Source organism: Bombina bombina, chromosome 9 (assembly GCF_027579735.1).
Source record: "Bombina bombina isolate aBomBom1 chromosome 9, aBomBom1.pri, whole genome shotgun sequence".
Classification (NCBI taxonomy): Eukaryota; Metazoa; Chordata; class Amphibia; order Anura; family Bombinatoridae; genus Bombina; species Bombina bombina.
The window spans coordinates 13184478-13197213 of record NC_069507.1 but is presented as its reverse complement, the minus strand read 5'-3'; the positions used below and the strand labels follow the sequence as shown (position 1 = coordinate 13197213).

The 12736-nt window shown below is 35.2% G+C and overlaps 1 protein-coding gene across 1 annotated transcript in view; it reads right to left on the bottom strand.

Annotated features, from left to right (window-relative positions):
* ALOX5 (arachidonate 5-lipoxygenase) overlaps window positions 1-12736 on the bottom strand; it is a 160569-nt gene that overhangs the window by 128611 nt on the left and 19222 nt on the right. The window lies entirely within an intron of this gene.

Genomic DNA, 12736 nt, shown 5'->3' with positions numbered 1-12736 from the left:
CATATATAGACATATATAAACACAAATACATAGGTATACATATATAGACATATATAAACACAAATACATAGGTATACATATATAGACATATATAAACACAAATACATAGGTATACATATATAGACATATATAAACACAAATACATAGGTATACATATATATAGACATATATAAACACAAATACATAGGTATACATATATAGACATATATAAACACAAATACATAGGTATACATATTATAGACATATATAAACACAAATACATAGGTATACATATATAGACATATATAAACACAAATACATAGGTATACATATATAGACATATATAAACACAAATACATAGGTATACATATATATAGACATATATAAACACAAATACATAGGTATACATATATAGACATATATAAACACAAATACATAGGTATACATATATAGACATATATAAACACAAATACATAGGTATACATATATAGACATATATAAACACAAATACATAGGTATACATATATAGACATATATAAACACAAATACATAGGTATACATATATAGACATATATAAACACAAATACATAGGTATACATATATATAGACATATATAAACACAAATACATAGGTATACATATATAGACATATATAAACACAAATACATAGGTATACATATATAGACATATATAAACACAAATACATAGGTATACATATATAGACATATATAAACACAAATACATAGGTATACATATATATAGACATATATAAACACAAATACATAGGTATACATATATATAGACATATATAAACACAAATACATAGGTATACATATATATAGACATATATAAACACAAATACATAGGTATACATATATATAGACATATATAAACACAAATACATAGGTATACATATATAGACATATATAAACACAAATACATAGGTATACATATATAGACATATATAAACACAAATACATAGGTATACATATATAGACATATATAAACACAAACACATAGGTATACATATATATATAGACATATATAAACACAAATACATAGGTATACATATATAGACATATATAAACACAAATACATAGGTATACATACTGTATATAGACATATATAAACACAAATACATAGGTATGCATATAAAGTCATATATAAACACAAATACATAGGTATACATATATAGACATATATAAACACAAATACATAGGTATGCATATAAAGTCATATATAAACACAAATACATAGGTATACATATATAGACATATATAAACACAAATACATAGGTATACATATATAGACATATATAAACACAAATACATAGGTATGCATATAAAGTCATATATAAACACAAATACATAGGTATACATATATAGACATTTATAAACACAAATACATAGGTATACATATATAGACATATATAAACACAAATACATAGGTATACATATATAGACATATATAAACACAAATACATAGGTATACATATATAGACATATATAAACACAAATACATAGGTATATATATATAGACATATATAAACACAAATACATAGGTATACAAATATAGACATATATAAACACAAATACATAGGTATACATACTGTATATAGACATATATAAACACAAATACATAGGTATGCATATAAAGTCATATATAAACACAAATACATAGGTATACATATATAGACATATATAAACACAAATACATAGGTATGCATATAAAGTCATATATAAACACAAATACATAGGTATACATATATAGACATATATAAACACAAATACATAGGTATGCATATAAAGTCATATATAAACACAAATACATAGGTATACATACTGTATATAGACATATATAAACACAAATACATAGGTATACATATATAGACATATATAAACACAAATACATAGGTATACATATATAGACATATATATAAACACAAATACATAGGTATACATATATAGACATATATAAACACAAATACATAGGTATACATATATAGACATATATAAACACAAATACATAGGTATACATATATAGACATATATAAACACAAATACATAGGTATACATATATAGACATATATAAACACAAATACATAGGTATACATATATAGACATATATAAACACAAATACATTGTATACATATATAAACATAAATACATAGGTATACATATATAGACATATATAAACACAAATACATAGGTATACATATATATAGACATATATAAACACGAATACATAGGTATACATATATATAGACATATATAAACACGAATACATAGGTATACATATATATAGACATATATAAACACAAATACATTGTATACATATATAAACATAAATACATAGGTATACATATATAGACATATATGAACACAAATACATAGGTATACATATATAGACATATATAAACACAAATACATAGGTATACATATATAGACATATATAAACACAAATACATAGGTATACATATATAGACATATATAAACACAAATACATAGGTATACATATATAGACATATATAAACACAAATACATAGGTATACATATATAGACATATATAAACACAAATACATTGTATACATATATAAACATAAATACATAGGTATACATATATAGACATATATAAACACAAATACATAGGTATACATATATAGACATATATAAACACAAATACATAGGTATACATATATAGACATATATAAACACAAATACATTGTATACATATATAAACATAAATACATAGGTATACATATATAGACATATATAAACACAAATACATAGGTATACATATATAGACATATATAAACACAAATACATAGGTATACATATATAGACATATATAAACACAAATACATAGGTATACATATATAGACATATATAAACACAAATACATTGTATACATATATAAACATAAATACATAGGTATACATATATAGACATATATAAACACAAATACATAGGTATACATATATAGACATATATAAACACAAATACATAGGTATACATATATAGACATATATAAACACAAATACATAGGTATACATATATAGACATATATAAACACAAATACATAGGTAGACATATATAGACATATATAAACACAAATACATAAGTATACATATATATAGACATATATAAACACAAATACATAGGTATACATATATAGACATATATAAACACAAATACATAGGTATACATATATATAGACATATATAAACACAAATACATAGGTATACATATATATAGACATATATAAACACAAATACATAGGTATACATATATATAGACATATATAAACACAAATACATAGGTATACATATATAGACATATATAAACACAAATATATAGGTATACATATATATATAGACATATATAAACACAAATACATAGGTATACATATATATAGACATATATAAACACAAATACATAGGTATACATATATAGACATATATAAACACAAATACATAGGTATACATATATAGACATATATAAACACAAATACATAGGTATACATATATATAGACATATATAAACACAAATATATAGGTATACATATATAGACATATATAAACACAAATACATAGGTATACATATATATAGACATATATAAACACAAATACATAGGTATACATATATAGACATATATAAACACAAATACATAGGTATACATATATAGACATATATAAACACAAATACATAGGTATGCATATAAAGTCATATATAAACACAAATACATAGTTATACATATATAGACATATATAAACACAAATACATAGGTATACATATATATAGACATATATAAACACAAATACATAGGTATACATATATAGACATATATAAACACAAATACATAGGTATACATATATATAGACATATATAAAAGTGTGTTGGAGCCTTTTGCAGTCAAGTAGATGAAAACATGTAAAAACATATTTACGCAATATTCATTTTAATAAAAGTTTTAACTATGTATTTAATGTAAATATTTTACACTCCAATGTTCTGCACATAGCAGAATATGTTCTACGTATTTATAAATATATATAGAGAGAGAGAGAGTAAAAGAGAGTTCTGCAGAGGCGAAAATGCAGTTTAAAACTTCAAAATGTATTTATTCGATCCAAAATCGGCTTAAAAAGACATATAGAGGTATCTTTACAAACTATCTAAGCATGAAAAAATGCTAACATATTTCGGCACTAGGCCATAATTATAGCCGTATATATTGTACCAAATACCATCAGATATATATATAGAAATATGTATTTGTGAATAAATAAAACATATTCTGCTATTTGAAGAACATTGGAATGTAAAATATTAATATTTTCATGTCAAGTTAGAGCACTTGAGAAAATGCGATCGGGTTTGCGCATGATTTTTCTTGCTCCATTGACTTCTGGGGGAATACCTTAACACGGTCACAATATTCTAACTTCGGCTTTTTGCAGGCAACGGTTACTTTCAACTTGTAATACCACCGCTGCAAAAAAGCTTAATACTAGCGGAATTAGCGCGTGAGCGGGAGCATAAAATACCGCTCCACTCGAAATCTGGCACTGTGTGGGGGATAAATTAATGAATAGGGTGATATAGCACCCCCAATGCCCCCTAAACTGCCCCTGGTGGTCCCACTTGCTGTCAGCATGAGATGAAAAGGGACATAAAACCATGGATAGGCAAGGTGTCAGTACGCGGACACTGGCGTCTGTGACTAGCCCTTGCAGTGTCCCCCACAACCTTAGTATATTTTATCTTTCTGATTAAATAATAGGAATAAAAAAAATATGTAGTGTGAATAAAGTTAGTGGCTTATCAAGAGACTGCTAGCGATATTGGGTGATAAGTTATGGCATAAATAAAGCCTGAGTGAAATACTGGATGTGTATCTGCATCTGTATAATAACACCCAGCTCTATACAAAGACACAGTAGTGACACTGGCACATGGGTATAGCCAGAGGAGGGCTGGTTATAGGGTCAGTGGTATCTGCTTCAGTATAATAACACCCAGCACTATATAATGACACAGTAGTGATACTGGCACATGGGTATAGCCAGAGGAGGGTTGGTTATAGGGTCAGTGGTATCTGCATCAGTATAATAACACCCAGCACTATATAATGACACAGTAGTGACACTGGCACATGGGTATAGCCAGAGGAGGGCTGGTTATAGGATCAGTGGTATCTGCATCTGTATAATAACACCCAGCACTATATAATGACACAGTAGTGACACTGGCACATGGGTATAGCCAGAGGAGGGCTGGTTATAGGGTCAGTGGTATCTGCATCAGTATAATAACACCCAGCATTATATAATGACACAGTAGTGACACTGGCACATGGGTATAGTCAGAGGAGGGCTGGTTATAGGATCAGTGGTATCTGCTTCAGTATAATAACACCCAGCACTATATAATGACACAGTAGTGACACTGGCACATGGGTATAGTCAGAGGAGGGCTGGTTATAGGATCAGTGGTATCTGCTTCAGTATAATAACACCCAGCACTATATAATGACACAGTAGTGACACTGGCACATGGGTATAGCCAGAGAAGGGCTGGTTATAGGATCAGTGGTATCTGTTTCAGTATAATAACACCCAGTACTATATAATGACACAGTAGTGACACTGGCACATGGGTATAGCCAGACAAGGGCTGGTTATAGGATCAGTGGTATCTACATCAGTATAATAACACCCAGCTCTATACAAAGACACAGTAGTGACACTGGCACATGGGTATAGCCAGAGGAGGGCTGGTTATAGGGTCAGGGGTATCTGCATCAGTATAATAACACCCAGCGCTATATAATGACACAGTAGTGTCACTGGCACATGGGTATAGCCAGAGGAGGGCTGGTTATAGGGTCAGTGGTATCTGCATCAGTATAATAACACCCAGTGCTATATAATGACACAGTAGTGACACTGGCACATGGGTATAGCCAGAGGAGGGCTGTTTATAGGATCAGTGGTATCTGCATCAGTATAATAACACCCAGCGCTATATAATGACACAGTAGTGACACTGGCACATGGGTATAGCCAGAGGAGGGCTGGTTATAGGATCAGTGGTATCTGCATCAGTATAATAACACCCAGCGCTATATAATGACACAGTAGTGACACTGGCACATGGGTATAGCCAGAGGAGGGCTGGTTATAGGATCAGTGGAATCTGCATCAGTATAATAACACCCAGCACTATATAATGACACAGTAGTGACACTGGCACATGGGTATAGCCAGAGGAGGGCTGGTTATAGGATCAGTGGTATCTGCATCAGTATAATAACACCCAGCGCTATATAATGACACAGTAGTGACACTGGCACATGGGTATAGCTAGAGGAGGACTGGTTATAGGATCAGTGGTATCTGCATCAGTATAATAACACCCAGCGCTATATAATGACACAGTAGTGACACTGGCACATGGGTATAGCCAGAGGAGGGCTGGTTATAGGGTCAGTGGTATCTGCATCAGTATAATAACACCCAGCATTATATAATGACCCAGTAGTGACAATGGCACATGCATATAGCTAGAGAAGGACTGGTTATAGGATCAGTGGTATCTCCATCAGTATAATAACACCCAGCGCTATATAATGACACAGTAGTGACACTGGCACATGGGTATAGCTAGAGGAGGACTGGTTATAGGATCAGTGGTATCTGCATCAGTATAATAACACCCAGCGCTATATAATGACACAGTAGTGACACTGGCACATGGGTATAGCTAGAGAATGACTGGTTATAGCATCAGTGGTATCTGCATCAGTATAATAACACCCAGTGCTATATAATGACACAGTAGTGACACTGGCACATGGGTATAGTCAGAGGAGGGCTGGTTATAGGATCAGTGGTATCTGCATCAGTATAATAACACCCAGCACTATATAATGACACAGTAGTGACACTGGCAAATGGGTATAGCCAGAGGAGGGCTGGTTATAGGATCAGTGGTATCTGCATCAGTATAATAACACCCAGCGCTATATAATGACACAGTAGTGACACTGGCACATGGGTATAGCCAGAGGAGGGCTGGTTATAGGATCAGTGGTATCTGCATCAGTATAATAACACCCAGCACTATATAATGACACAGTAGTGACACTAGCATATGGGTATAGCCAGACAAGGGCTGGTTATAGGATCAGATCTGCATCCGTATAATAACACCCAGCACTATATAATGACACAGTAGTGACACTGGCACATGGGTATAGCCATACAAGGGCTGGCTATAGGATCCGTGGTATCTGCATCAGTATAGTAACACCCAGCACTATATAATGACACAGTAGTGACACTGGCTCATGGGTATAGCCAGAGGAGGGCTGGTTATAGAATCAGTGGTATCTGCATCAGTATAATAACACGAAGCACTATATAATGACACAGTAGTGACACTGGCTCATGGGTATAGTCAGAGGAGGGCTTGTTATAGGATCAGTGGTATCTGCATCAGTATAATAACACCCAGCACTATATAATGACACAGTAGTAACACTGGCACATGGGTATAGCCAGAGGAGGGCTTGTTATAGAATCAGTAGTATCTGCTTCAATATAATAACACCCAGCGCTATATAATGATACAGGAATGACACTGGCACATGGGTATAGCCAGAGGAGGGCTTGTTATAGAATCAGTGGTATCTGCTTCTGTATAATAACACCCAGCACTATATAATGACACAGTAGTGACACTGGCACATGGGTATAGCCAGAGGAGGGCTGGTTATAGAATCAGTGGTATCTGCTTCAGTATAATAACACAGAGCACTAATGACACAGTAGTGACACTGGCACATGGGTATCATAGTTGCCAACAGTCCCTGATTTCCAGGGACAGTCCCTGGATTTTGTTGTATGTCCCTGGATTTTTTTTTTGTCCCTGGAAATGTCCCTGAAAATCTCCTTTGCACAACATTTGTTGTTTGCATATATATACACACACATACACATATACAGATAGATAGATGATAAATAGATATAGTGTATTATTTAAATATAATTAATTCCTAATGGAATATTGTTATTATTATTGAATGGGTTCACATATTATTTGTCTTTCTAATTTTGATGTTGTGTTGTAAAAATAACCATATGCCCAGAATGTGTTCCAGAGACTGGGTAGGTGTAAGAGCTTGGTGCTGTAATCTGTATAATAAACTATGGATAAGTCTAAATTATACTATTACTTTCAAATGGGTGTGTTTTGATTGCAGAACTGAGTGGGTGGAGCAGTTGAAGTAGGTCGTCAATACTCCAGTAACCCGCGTGCTTGCTCTGCTGCAAAGTGTCCCTGGAATTTTTTTTTAAATGTTGGCAACTATGGGGTATAGTCAGAGGAAGGCTGGTTATAGGATCAGTGGTATCTGCATCAGTATAATAACACCCAGCACTATATAATGACACAGTAGTGACACTGGCACATGGGTATAGCTAGATGAGGGCTGGTTATAGGATCAGTAGTATCTGCATCAGTATAATAACACCCAGCACTATATAATGATACAGTAGTGACACTGGCACATGGGTATAGCCAGAGGAGGGCTGGTTATAGGATCAGTGGTATCTGCATCAGTATAATAACACCCAGTGCTATATAATGACACAGTAGTGACACTGGCACATGGGTATAGCCAGAGGAGGGCTGGTTATAGGATCAGTGGTATCTGCATCAGTATAATAACACCCAGCACTATATAATGACACAGTAATGACACTGGCACATGGGTATAGCCAGAGGAGGGCTGGTTATAGGGTCAGTGGTATCTGCATCAGTATAATAACACCAAGCACTATATAATGACACAGTAGTGACACAGGCACATGGGTATAGCCAGAGGAGGGCTGGTTATAGGATCAGTGGTATCTGCATCAGTATAATAACACCCAGCACTATATAATGACACAGTAGTGACACTGGCACATGGGTATAGCTAGATGAGGGCTGGTTATAGGATCAGTGGGATCTGCATCAGTATAATAAAACCCAGCACTATACAAAGACACAGTAGTGACACTGGCACATGGGTATAGCCAGATGAGGGCTGGTTATAGGATCAGTGGTATCTGCATCAGTATAATAACACCCAGCACTATATAATTACACAGTAGTGACACTGGCACATGGGTATAGCTAGATGAGGGCTGGTTATAGGATCAGTGGTATCTGCATCAGTATAATAACACCCAGCACTATATAATTACACAGTAGTGACACTGGCACATGGGTATAGCCAGATGAGGGCTGGTTATAGGATCAGTGGTATCTGCATTGGTATAATAACACCCAGAGCTATATAATGACACAGTAGTGACACTGGCACATGGGTATAGCCAGATGAGGGCTGGTTATAGGATCAGTGGTATCTGCATCAGTATAATAACACCCAGCACTATATAATGACACAGAAGTGACACTGGCACATGGGTATAGCCAGATGAGGGCTGGTTATAGGATCAGTGGTATCTGCATCAGTATAAACACCCAGCACTATATAATGACACAGTAGTGACACTGGCACATGGGTATAGCCAGATGAGGGCTGGTTATAGGATCAGTGGTATCTGCATTGGTATAATAACACCCAGAGCTATATAATGACACAGTAGTGACACTGGCACCTGGGTATAGCCAGAGGAGGGCTGGTTATAGGATCAGTGGTATCTACATCAGTATAATAACACCCAGCACTATATAATGACACAGTAGTGACACTGGCTCATGGGTATAGCTAGAGGAGGACTGGTTATAGGATCAGTGGTATCTACATCAGTATAATAACACCCAGCGCTATATAATGACACAGTAGTGACACTGGCTCATGGGTATAGCCAGAGGAGGGTTGGTTATAGGATCAGTGGTATCTGCATCAGTATAATAACACACAGCACTATATAATGACACAGTAGTGACACTGGCACATGGGTATAGCTAGAGAATGACTGGTTATAGGATCAGTGGTATCTGCATCGGTATAATAACACCCAGCGCTATATAATGACACAGTAGTAACACTGGCACATGGGTATACTTATTATATACACAGAGGTTCTGCTGTATTGTCAGTACCTAGCAGTATATTATATACACAGAGGTTCTGCTGTATTCTCAGTACCTAACAGTATATTATATACACAGAGGTTCTGCTGTATTGTCAGTACCCAGCAGTATATTATATACACAGAGGTTCTGCTGTAGTCTCAGTACCCAGCAGTATATTATATACACAGAGGTTCTGCTGTAGTCTCAGTACCCAGCAGTATATTATATACACAGAGGTTCTGCTGTAGTCTCAGTACCCAGCAATATATTATATACACAGAGGTTCTGCTGTATTCTCAGACCCCAGCAGTATATTATATACACAGAGGTTCTGCTGTATTCTCAGACCCCAGCAGTATTTTATATACACAGAGGTTATGCTGTATTCTCAGACCCCAGCAGTATATTATATACACAGAGGTTCTGCTGTATTCTCAGACCCCAGCAGTATATTATATACACAGAGGTTCTGCTGTATTCTCAGACCCCAGCAGTATATTATATACACAGAGGTTCTGCTGTAGACTCAGTACCCAGCAGTATATTATATACACAGAGGTTCTGCTGTAGTCTCAGTACCCAGCAGTATATTATATACACAGAGGTTCTGCTGTAGTCTCAGTACCCAGCAGTATATTATATACACAGAGGTTCTGCTGTATTCTCAGTACCCAGCAGTATATTATATACACAGAGGTTCTGCTGTATTCTCAGTAGCCAGCAGTATATTATATACACAGAGGTTCTGCTGTATTCTCAGTAGCCAGCAGTATATTATATACACAGAGGTTCTGCAGTATTCTCAGACCCCAGCAGTATATTATATACACAGAGGTTCTGCTGTATTCTCAGACCCCTGCAGTATATTATATACACAGAGGTTCTGCTGTATTCTCAGACCCCAGCAGTATATTATATACACAGAGGTTGTGCTGTATTGTCAGACCCCCGCAGTATATTATATATACTGAGGTTCTGCTGTATTCTCAGTACCTAGCAGTATATTATATACACAGGGGTTCTGCTGTATTGTCAGTCCCCAGCAGTATATGATATACAAAGAGGTTCTGCTGTAGTCTCAGTAGCCAGCAGTATATTATATACACAGAGGTTATTCTGTATTCTCAGTCCCCAGCAGTATATTAAATACACAGATGTTATGCTGTATTCTCAGACCCCAACAGTATATTGTATACACAGAGGTTCTGCTGTAGTCTCAGTACCCAGCAGTATATTATATACACAGAGGTTCTGCTGTATTCTCAGTACCCATCAGTATATTATATACACAGAGGTTCTGCTGTATTCTCAGACCCCAGCAGTATATTATATACACAGAGGTTCTGCTGTATTCTCAGACCCCAGCAGTATATTATATACACAGAGGTTCTGCTGTAGTCTCAGTACCCAGCAGTATAATATATACACAGAGGTTCTGCTGTGTTCTCAGTACCCATCAGTATATTATATACACAGAGGTTCTGCTGTATTCTCAGACCCCAGCAGTATATTATATAAACAGAGGTTCTGCTGTAGTCTCAATACCCAGCAGTATATTATATACACAGAGGTTAGGCTGTATTCTCAGACCCCAGCAGTTTATTATATGCACAGAGGTTCTGCTGAATTCTCAGACCCCAGCAGTATATTATATACACAGAGGTTATGCTGTATTCTCAGACCCCAGCAGTATATTATATAAACAGAGGTTCTGCTGTAGTCTCAGACCCCAACAGTATATTATATACACAGAGGTTATGCTGTATTCTCAGACCCCAGCAGTATATTATATGGACAGAGGTTCTGCTGAATTCTCAGACCCCAGCAGTATATTATATACACAGAGGTTCTGCTGTAGTCTCAGTACCCAGCAGTATATTATATACACAGAGGTTCTGCTGTATTCTCAGACCCCAGCAGTATATTATATACACAGAGGTTCTGCTGTATTCTCAGTACCCAGCAGTATATTATATACACAGAGGTTCTGCTGTAGTCTCAGTACCCAGCAGTATATTATATACACAGAGGTTCTGCTGTATTCTCAGTACCCAGCAGTATATTATATACACAGAGGTTCTGCTGTAGTCTCAGACCCCAACAGTATATTATATACACAGAGGTTATGCTGTATTCTCAGACCCCAGCAGTATATTATATGGACAGAGGTTCTGCTGAATTCTCAGACCCCAGCAGTATATTATATACACAGAGGTTCTGCTGTAGTCTCAGTACCCAGCAGTATATTATATACACAGAGGTTCTGCTGTATTCTCAGACCCCAGCAGTATATTATATACACAGAGGTTCTGCTGTATTCTCAGTACCCAGCAGTATATTATGTACACAGAGGTTCTGCTGTAGTCTCAGTACCCAGCAGTATATTATATACACAGAGGTTCTGCTGTAGTCTCAGTACCCAGCAGTATATTATATACACAGAGGTTCTGCTGAAGTCTCAGTACCCAGCAGTATATTATATACACAGAGGTTCTGCTGTATTTTCAGACCCCAGCAGTATATTATACACACAGAGGTTCTGCTGTATTCTCAGACCCCAGCAGTATATTATATACACAGAGGTTCTGCTGTATTCTCAGACCCCAGCAGTATATTATATAAACAGAGGTTCTGCTGTATTCTCAGACCCCAGCAGTTTATTATATG